The sequence below is a fragment of the Lynx canadensis genome, chromosome B4, assembly GCF_007474595.2.
Source record: "Lynx canadensis isolate LIC74 chromosome B4, mLynCan4.pri.v2, whole genome shotgun sequence".
NCBI classification, from domain to species: Eukaryota; Metazoa; Chordata; class Mammalia; order Carnivora; family Felidae; genus Lynx; species Lynx canadensis.
In genome coordinates, this window is record NC_044309.1 from 41,714,879 (window position 1) to 41,725,001 (window position 10,123).

Sequence of the window (10,123 nt, forward strand, 5' to 3'; positions counted from 1 at the left end):
CCAACTCCCTTGAAGAATTTCCTTACTCCTTCCCCAATATTACTTGAGAGCCAAGATGAGAAATACACAAGCAAACCTGAAATGATACCTATGAACAAAGACAATGAAAAGGGAGAAATGACTCTGGTAGAAAAGAGACCACTGACAGCCCATGGTGTGATCTGACAATGGAGATATACAAAGTGTCTCCATTGGATAAGAGGCAAGGAGGGGTGTGTGTGTGACTATGTATATGATACTTTCTAACATTTTTGGAAAACTAAGGAACACGATGAGGTTGGCTGGCTGCTCCCAACATTACTGGCCAAAGTGGTGAAAGAAAAAGATGAGCTCAGGGTGTAAGCACCATGTAATGACCACCCTGCCGGGAGACCCTCCCTTGTGCCCGGCAGGCTTGGGGCTAAGGTTGCTGAAAATCAAGTGCAGAATCGTATCCTGTTGAATTGCAAAGCAAGCTGAACTCTCAGACTCTCAGGGTGTCTGCTGTTAAAGTGGCAGCATTGATTGGGAAAGAATGGGACCCCGTAAACTGGAATAGGGATGTGTAGAAAGACCCTGATGAAGCTAAGGACATTGCAGTTCTAAATCCTGACGAATCTTTGTCAGAGGAAAAGCCTTCTCAGCCCCCCGTGGAAGCAGCTTCTTCACCTCCAAGCCCTCACCTCTGCTTGAGGGGATTGTCTCTGCATGGCCGGAAGAAACTGCAATGGCTTTTCCTCAGGCAGTTGCTACAGAAAGACAATGTTGCTTCTCTTCAGGATCCACACCCACCATACCTCTTTGCTTCAAGACACGTGACCAGATGTAAGTCCTGGCAAGCCCCTAGAGGTGAAGTATAAAGTATGACCCAAGAATAAGTGCATTTACATTCTAAAAGAACTACCTGAGTTTTCTAATTTATACAGACAGACATCCAGGAAACTTGTGCGGGAATCGATATTGAGGGTGCAGGATAATGGTGGAAGGAACATAAAGTTAGATCAGGCCAAATTTAATATAGGCCCATTAAGCAGATATTCTGTATTTAATGGTGCAGCTCAGGGAGTTAGCAAGGGCTCTAACAGTTTGTTTTATTGGCTGAAACAGGGACCAGAAGGTGGCCCACAGTGAGTGAATTAGAAATGCCAGGCCTGCCTTGGTTTAATGTAAAGGAAGGGAGTCAAAGGCTTAGGGAGGTTGGGATGTTGGAGTGGATTTGGCATTGAAAACCTACCTACTCACCACACTGGGAGGGTCTGGAAGACATATCTTTCACCACTTGTAAAGAGAAATACGTTTGTGAGTGGAGGCCCAGCATCCTTGAAGAGTTCTGTGATAGCTGTTCTTTGTAGGCCAGATCTCACAGTGGGCACTGCAGTCACTGAATTGAGAAATCTGAATACAATGGGAGTAATTGAATCTTGGGTTGGCGGGGCCAAGTGGTGGCCATCAACTACCAAAGGCAAAGTGGGCATGGTTACTATAATGGGCAGCAGAGTCAAAGCAACAGTTACAAATATGTGACTTGCATAGGACTATGGCATTGGTTAGTTGATCACGGTGTTCCTATAAATGAAATAGATAGGAAGCCAACCGAAGTCTTACTTCATCTGTATAAGCAGAAAAAGTTTAGGTCAAGTGAACAAAAGTCTAATCTGAATCATAAGAATAGAGCCACAGCCCCTCAATCATGTTTACAGACCCAGAAGCCTTGAACAAAGGAGAGGCCAAGTCCCTTGAGGAAGGACTCTGGTAAGCTGTCAAAAATTTCTATTGTTGGGGCACCTGGGTGGCTTGGTGGGTTAAGTGTCTGCCTCTTGATTTCGCCTCAGGTCATGATCTCACGGGTTGTGGGTTCGAAGCCCATGTCGGGCTCCGTGCTAAGAGCTCAGAGCCTGCTTGGGATTCTGTCTCTCTCCCTCTCTCTCTCTCTGCCCCTTGCCTGCTCATGCTCTATCTCTCTCTTCCTCAAAATAAAGAAATAACCTTAAAAAATGTATATTGTCGATTTTTCTCTCAGCCTTCCCCAAACAAAGGAGCCTACAGCCTTAACCTCTACTAGAAAAGCAAAACCTAGTAAAACAAAAGCAACATCCCATTCCTGGAGGGATTGCAGAGATGAGAGCCACCCATCATCAAAGACTTGAACCATGTAGGGGTATTGATTTCCACTACATCTCTATCCAACTCACATATTTGGCCTGTGCAGAAGACTGAGGCATCTTGGAGAATGACAGTGGATCATCATAAACATAACTGGGTTGTGACTCCACTTGCGTTGTTAACATATCCCCTGTCTATTAGATGAATTCAGTTTTGTTCCTTCCAATGTAGGGGAAAACCCAGTACTTCCCTGCTGTGTTTTTCTTTCTGGGGACTCCATTTTATTACTCACACAAAAACACTTACTTCAGGTCACCAATCATGTGGAGGTTTTCCCTACACCTACAGTTTTCTGTGACACCAGCTATGTGTCTTACAATTCAACTCAATTTTGACTATCTACCCAGAGATTGTTATTAAGCAATTCATGAACTGGGCAGCATCCCATCTGGCAAGTAGAGGAGAGCTCCACTGACCTCAACAAAAGAAAAGTTTTACAGGTAGAGAGAGGGCATTAAAAAACAAACAAAAGAAGACGGGAATTTATTAGCAAGGAATACATGGGTTAGGCAAGGTTGCCCTCCTAAGAGGAGTGGAAGGGGTCTATCAGCAAATTGACCAGGAAATTGACCAGGAAATTCCATGTTGACTGGTTAAAGGTTACATTCCTCAGGGAAGGGGGTGGGGGGTGGTCAAAACTGCAGTTAGGTTAGGTATTAAGTGTTGGTTTTTACTCACGTGGGGCCTTAACCTAAGTGATGCCATGTTGGGCCCATGGTTTTCTTTTTAACACCAACTTATTATGAAGAATACAGATGAACAGCCAGATGAAAAGGTACCTAGAATGAGGTCTGGGGGCGCCTGGGTGGCTCAGTTGGTTGAATGTCCTGTTCTTGATTTTGGCTCAGGTCATGATCTCATGGTTTGTGGGATCGAACCTTGAATTGGGCTCTGTGCTGACAGCTTGGAGCCTGCTTGGGATTCTCTCTCTCCCTCTCTCTCTCTGCCTTTCCCACTTTCTTGTTCTCTCTCAAAATAAATAAATAAACTTTAAAAAAAGAAAGAAAAAAAGAAAGAATGAGGTGTGGAAGAGTCCTGAGTGCAGGAGCCTCTGTCCCCATGAAATTGGGGTTGGGGTGCCCTACCCTCCCCAAATGTGGATATGTTCACCAACTCAGAAGCTCATCAAATCTCATTGTTCAAGAGGTTTTTTTTTTTTTTTTTTCCTTATTGGATCAGTGGTTTATTATAAAAGGAAACAACCAGGCACAGCCAGATGGAAGAGAAGCAGAGGGCAAGGCATGTGGGAAGGGTCAAGGAGCTTCCATGCCCTTGAAGACACAGTCTTCCAGAACCTCCATGTGTTCACTGTGAGAAGTGAGATGATGTATTTTCAGAAATACCAAATAAAAGTTATGGTGTCTAATTAATATTAGGTTTACAACCTATTGGCAATATGTATGAACCCCTCTCCCCACAATGGAGTCCCAAACCCTTAGACACTTCACTTCCTGGCCTTCTTCCCTTCTCCATTTTGAGGGATTATTTTTGACAGCCTTTGCAATGAGCATGCGCTGAAGAACTGAAGTTTCTGTGTCACTTCAAGGAATGTACATTTGTTCCATTGAGACTACTTTGTGCCTTACATGGGCATAGGCAATGTCCGGGTAAGGCCGTAACCTCTGTAGTACTCAGCCAATGAGGAACCAGGGGAGGGACTTGCATGCTAGGGGATAAATTGTCTGCTGGAACTGCCCCAAATGTGCCTGTCCATCTGACACCTGCTCTTGCAAGAATGTTGATTAAAGCTGACTCACCTCACTGTGCTCAGAGTCTCCATGTCCCTCCTTTGATTGGGTTAGTGGGCTTATTTCTCACATTTACCAACCTGGAAATTCCCGTTCAATAGTTTTTATAACTTTAATCTCCAGTCCTGTCTTCCTTTCCCAGAGGTCGGTGGAAGGGGCTAAAAGTTCTAGCCCTCTAAATCACTTGGTCTTTCTGGTGGTCAGCCCTAACCTGAGGCTGTCTAGGGGCCCACCCTAAGTCACTTCATTATTAGCATACTGTCAAAAGTGGCTTTTTATGAGAGACAAAAGGCACTTCTATCACTCAGGAAATTCTAAAGGTTTTAAGAGCTTTGTACCTGGAACTAGGGACAAAGTCCAAATATATTCTTTATACCACATCCCTCAACCCCTATTTTATTTCAGACCCCAACCCCTCTACTTCAGATGGTATAGAGGTCAGGCAGATAATGTGAAAAAGTGAAGTAGGTCATATATATATACATAATCTATATATAATATATATATAGAACATAATGTATATACATACATTTATATGTATATATAAATAATATATATACATATATTTATATATACATATATATATATATTTATAATGGTGTCTTCATAGTAACCTGGTAGGTATCTTCTTTATTTCCATGAAGAAAGAGATCCCCTCCCATTTTTTTCTTAGTATTTTGAACTTGTTTTGTTTTTGGTTTCCCACTTTTGATAAAAATGCAGGGCTATAAATAAACACAGTTCCCTTAACTCTTTAAGAAAAGTACAGTGACAAATGTCAATCGACTCTTGACCTCAGAGTCAGGGACAATAGGAAATATTGAGACTATGAAAAGCTACAGTGGATGCCTTATGTGGAACTTCAGGCTAGATATTCTGTTTTCTCCAAAAGAGGCTGGAAATAAAGGTTTTGTGTGTGTGTGTGTGTGTGTGTGTATAAAACCTTCTGTTTTTCAATGTTAACTGATGAGGGGACCATAAGGCAAGCTGAGGACAAAGCATAAGCTCTCATATCCTTGCTGGGGATATGTGTGACATTCCTCAGGCACTTCTAGCTGCCCAAGAACAAAGGAAAGGACAGAAAACAAATGGTTAAACTGATAGTCTCCATCAGTTTTTAAATATCTTAGTAATATTACAAGAAAAGGGCAATCTTATCAATAGCCTAATCTCCAGTAACTCCCTACAGTCTTAAGGATAATGCTTTGCTAGAGGGGAAAACAACTTTAGCTTGACAATAGCTAGGCCTCCAGTAATCTGTGAGTCTTCTTTAGCATATGGAAATCCCTTTAAGAAACTTCCCCTTGACTTTGTCTCTCCCCCAACTCCATAGTGTATAACCAGTCACTCTTCACAACCCCAGTGCAGCTCTTTCTGCCTACGGATCCTGTCCCCTGGCTCTAATAAAATCACCTTTTTGCACCAAAGATGTCTTCAAGAATTCTTTCTTGGCCATCAGCTCTGAACCCCACCATCACTCCAAACCTCCATCATTGACCATTAATTAAAAAATCTTAAAAAATGCTGTGTAGGCCAATAGAATACAAGGCAAGCCAAACACATTTGCTGACCCGCTTTGGTTATAGTCCATTAGTTCATAGCCTCTGCTTTGACATATTTTCTCCCAGTGGCCTCATCCTTTCTGATGGCTTCACCTACGTGGTGATGCCAGCCTAACTTGGCATTCATGCATATCTGTTTCTCTCTGGTGAATGGGTGAGGTGGCTGTAACAGTAGGGCTATTTTCACAAGGAGCCTTCTGGGAGAGAACTCACCCAAAGGGAAGAAGGAACCTGATGAAGTCAGTAACAAATTCTCAGGGCCAGAGCTATATGACTGACTACTACTAGACTGACTTCTGTGAGGACAAGGACTGTGTCCGTTTTGTTAACACTGTATATCCAGAGCTTAGCAGAGCCTGGCACATGGTGGATACTCAATAAGTATTTGCTGACTCACGGACAGACGGACTGAATTCTTCTTATTGCTCAGTGCACATCACTCAAACTGGTCTTCACCTCAGCCTAAATGAATTCGTATCTGAGTCCAGGAGGCTGTGTTTAAAAACTGCAGGAATAGTGTCACAGAAAACTCTGTAAGACGTTGGTACCACTACACATTGCCTTGGTACTTCTTAGAAAGAATAACCAAAAAGAGAAAAGCAAATGTTATTCTCTCTTTACATTACTTTGGTCAGATGGCAAAAGTAAAACAATGTAGTAGTGAGTTTGATATTTTTTATTCAAGAGAAAACAACCCATGGATTGGGGGAGTATGGCACTCTCAAGGGATGTTTGGGTAACAGCAAGTTTTACAGAGCATCAGCAGAGGTAGCTACCTGTGATTGACACGGAGGTCAGCGGTTTCCATAAGGCTAGCAGGTCCTATTTGCTAGGATAAGGTAAGCTAACGCTGACTGGGAAGATGGCAACTGGTGTTAGGTTTCTTTGACAGTGGAGCATTTCTTTGAGGGCAGGCTGACTTAGGTTTAGTTTTGTGACCTGGGCCAAACCACTGGGGCAACTTCCATTTTGTGGGTCCCGATAGTATGAATTAACTTTTTCACTTTCCTCATTTTACATTACTGTGCAGATTTAGGCTTTAATAGTCTTCTGTATAATAGCAGGAGGTTCCTTCCAGGAGATGTTACAGTTCCTATAGTATATGGTGAAGAAGTTGCCAGGTGATAGCAGACAAGAGTGTTTATGAACATGGGGCTGGAGATCCAGTATAAGTGGGTAGAAGGAAGAGCCAGAGAAATGTTACGGGGACCCCATTTATATCCGCGACTTGGGGAAATAGGCATTATATTTGGAGGTAGTGGCAGAGACTGCTAGCTGCTCACCAAATCCCCATCTCTTCATCCTTCTGGGCACAAGACCCACAGTTACGTTTAACTTCTTGGTTGAGTTCTAGCCAGTGGAATATGAGTAGAAGTTATGTGTACCACACTCAGTCCTGGCTCATAGAACTCTCCCACTGTGTGATGCCCCATGCTTTTCTTGCAATGGCCCTGGAAAGAATGTACTGAAGATAGCTGGGCCTTTGCTGTCTTGCTGATCTAGGACCATTTTGGACTGTGTATGTGAGTAGACAGGAAATTTCCATTATGTTTGCACAAAAAAAATTTTTTTTAGATTTATTTGTTATTGCATTAGCCTACTTATTTAATACAGGGGCTAACTAATAATTTTATACGTCCTGCAACATAAATACCTGTATATATTTGCAACATGGGTGTCTGGAATGATAATGGAAGATCAGATATCCTTGCAGATTTTGAGAATACTAGTTAGCTATAAAGAGGCTGAAGCTGAAGAGATGCCCTGGGCTGATCCAGGGAGCCTGGCAACGGTTTCAAAAGGAGAGAAAATATGGATGCAGTGTATACCACTTCCTAGGAATGAGAGCAGGAAATGGGGCTTCCTATAACGTGATCATAGGGGTGCCTGGGTGGCTCAATTGGTTAAGTGCCGACTCTCGACTTCAGCTCGTGATGCTGATTTGACAGCTGCAACCTCAGTGGGTTCAGCCAGAACATGTACGAGCAGGTCATGATCTCATAGTTTGTGCGTTCAAACCCCACATTGGGCTCTGCGCAGCGCCTGTTTGGGTTTCTCTCTCTCTCTGCCTCTCCCCCACTTGCGTGTGCACACACACACACTCTCTCTCAAAAATAAATAAACTTAAAAAAAAAACCACCAAAGTGATCATAAAGTGCTCTAACTCAGACAATGAATTTCAAAAAAGAACAAAGATCTTCCTAGAAAGAGACTTGCAAAGAGTGTTAGATGGAGCAAAGTGGGACTTGTGAAATCCAGACCAGGGTCCCACACCTGAGTGTTTTATCAGGAAGACAGGCTGCATATTGGGTTGCTGGCTGGTGGAGAAGGCTGCTCAGCTTCCTGTGAAAATAACGAGGTCATGGGCATTCTCGGAGGATGCATGGCCCTGACTCAGCAATGTTGGAACTCAGAAGTTATTTTCTTCCCTAACTCAAATCTGGGATAGAAATCCTTTTCATGCCCTCTTGTAATATCCCATTTCTACTGCTGTTCCAATGATCTATTGCAGAATAATGAAATCACTCCAAAACTCAGTGACTTAAAACAAAAATACTCTTTTTTTTCTTTATTATCGCTCATTGTTCTGGGTGTTAACTGGGCTCAACTAAGCAGTTTGCACCAGGGTGTCTCATGTAGTCACAGTCAGATGGCGCTGGAGTCGTCTTGAAACTTGGTCACTTACATGACTGGTGTTGAGGTGATGCTGATTTGACAGCTGCAACCTCACTGGATTCAGCCAGAACATGGACGAGTAGGCTCCATGTGGCCTGGACTTCCCTACCTCATGTCCTCTGGGTTCCAAGAGTGAGTGTGTCATGAGGACCAGGTGGATGCAAGATGACCTTTCTAACCTAGGCAGCCTATGGATGGGAGGAGATATTTGCAAATGACATATCTGATAAAGAGTTAGTATCAAAAATTTATAAAGAACATATCAAACTCAACACCCAAAAAAGAAACAACTCAGTTAAGGGGCACCTGGGTGGCTCAGTTGGTTGGGCGTCCAACTTCAGCTCAGGTCATGATCTCGCTGTCTGTGAGTTCGAGCCCTGCATCAGGCTTTGTGCTGACAGCTCAGAGCCTGGAGCCTGCTTCGGATTCTGTGTCTCCCTCTCTCTTCCTGCCCCTCCCTCGCTTATACTCTCTCTCTCTCTCTCTCAGAAATAAACATTAAAAAAAAAAAAAAAAAAGAAACAACTCAGTTAAGAAACGGGCAGAAGACATGAATAGACACTTTTCCAGAGAAGACATCCTGATAGCTAACAGACATATGAAAAGATGCTCAACATCACTCATCATCAGGGAAATACAAATCAAAATCGTGATGAGATACCATCTCACACCTGTCAGAATGGCTAAAAAAGAAAAAAAAAACGACACAAGAGACAACAGGTTTTGGTGAGGATGCAGAGAAAGGAGAACTCTCTTGCATTGTTGGTGGGAATGCAAACTGGTGCAGCCACTCTGGAGAACAGTATAGAGGTTTCTCAAAAAACCAAAAATAGAACTACCCTATGATCCAGCAATTGCCCTATTTGGTATTTACCCAAAGGATGCAAAAATACAGATTTGAAGAAGTACATGCACCCCAGTGTTTATAGCAGCATTATCACCGGTAGCCAAACTATAGAGACAACCCAAATGTCCATCAACTGGAATGGATAAAGAATGGATAAAATGGATATATATACTCAGGAACATTACTTAGTCATCAAAAAGAAGGAAATCTTGCCATTTGCAATGGCATGGATAGAGCTAGAATGTATTATGCCAAGTGAAATATGTAAATCAGAGAAAGATAGATGCTATATGATTTCACTCAGATGTGGAATTTAAGAAACAGATGAACATATGGGAAGGGGAGGAAAAAAGAGAAGAGAGGGAAACAAACCACAAGAGACTCTTAATGACAGAGAACAGTGTTGATGAAGGAGGTAGAAGGGAAGGGCTAAATGCATGATGGATATTAAGGAGGACACTTGTGATGAGCATTGGGTGTTATATGTGAGTGATGTATCACTCCTGAAACCATATTGCACTGTATGTTAGCTACAATTAAAAAGAAAGAAAGAAAGAAAGAAAGAAAGAAAGAAAGAAAGAAAAGAAAAAAAGAGAAAATATACTAGTGTTCAGTAATGACATGTAAATTTCAGGGTTTTTTTTCCTCTTTATATATAAGAGAATAAAGTTCAATTATGTTTTAAGGAGTTGTTTGTTTTTCATTGGTTTAAATAATCTAAAGGAAAATAAATAGCTTTGGAACTGAAAAACAAAAAAGAAGTCACGCAGGATCATTTCACTGTCCTCTCTATATTGTTGGAGTAAGTCATAAGCACTTAGCCACATTTAGGAGGAGGAAACAAAGGAATGTCAAAGAATTTGGGGGCATGTTTAAAAACCACTACAACTGCTATCATAGGACTTTCACACATTTTTCTTGTCTTCCTCCCCTACTAGAAAGTAAGGTCCTTGAGGGCACTGGGGATTCTTGTTAGTGTTTGGATTCTCCAACACAGAGCAGACATTCAATGACTGTTTGCTAGATGAATGAATGAGTAGCATAGCAATATTGGAGGTTTCAATAAGCTCTCATTAGGGAAAAGATGTTCTGTTGTGAGAAGTAAAATATTTGTTTGTTGGAACTAGAGGGTATTATGCTAAGCGAAA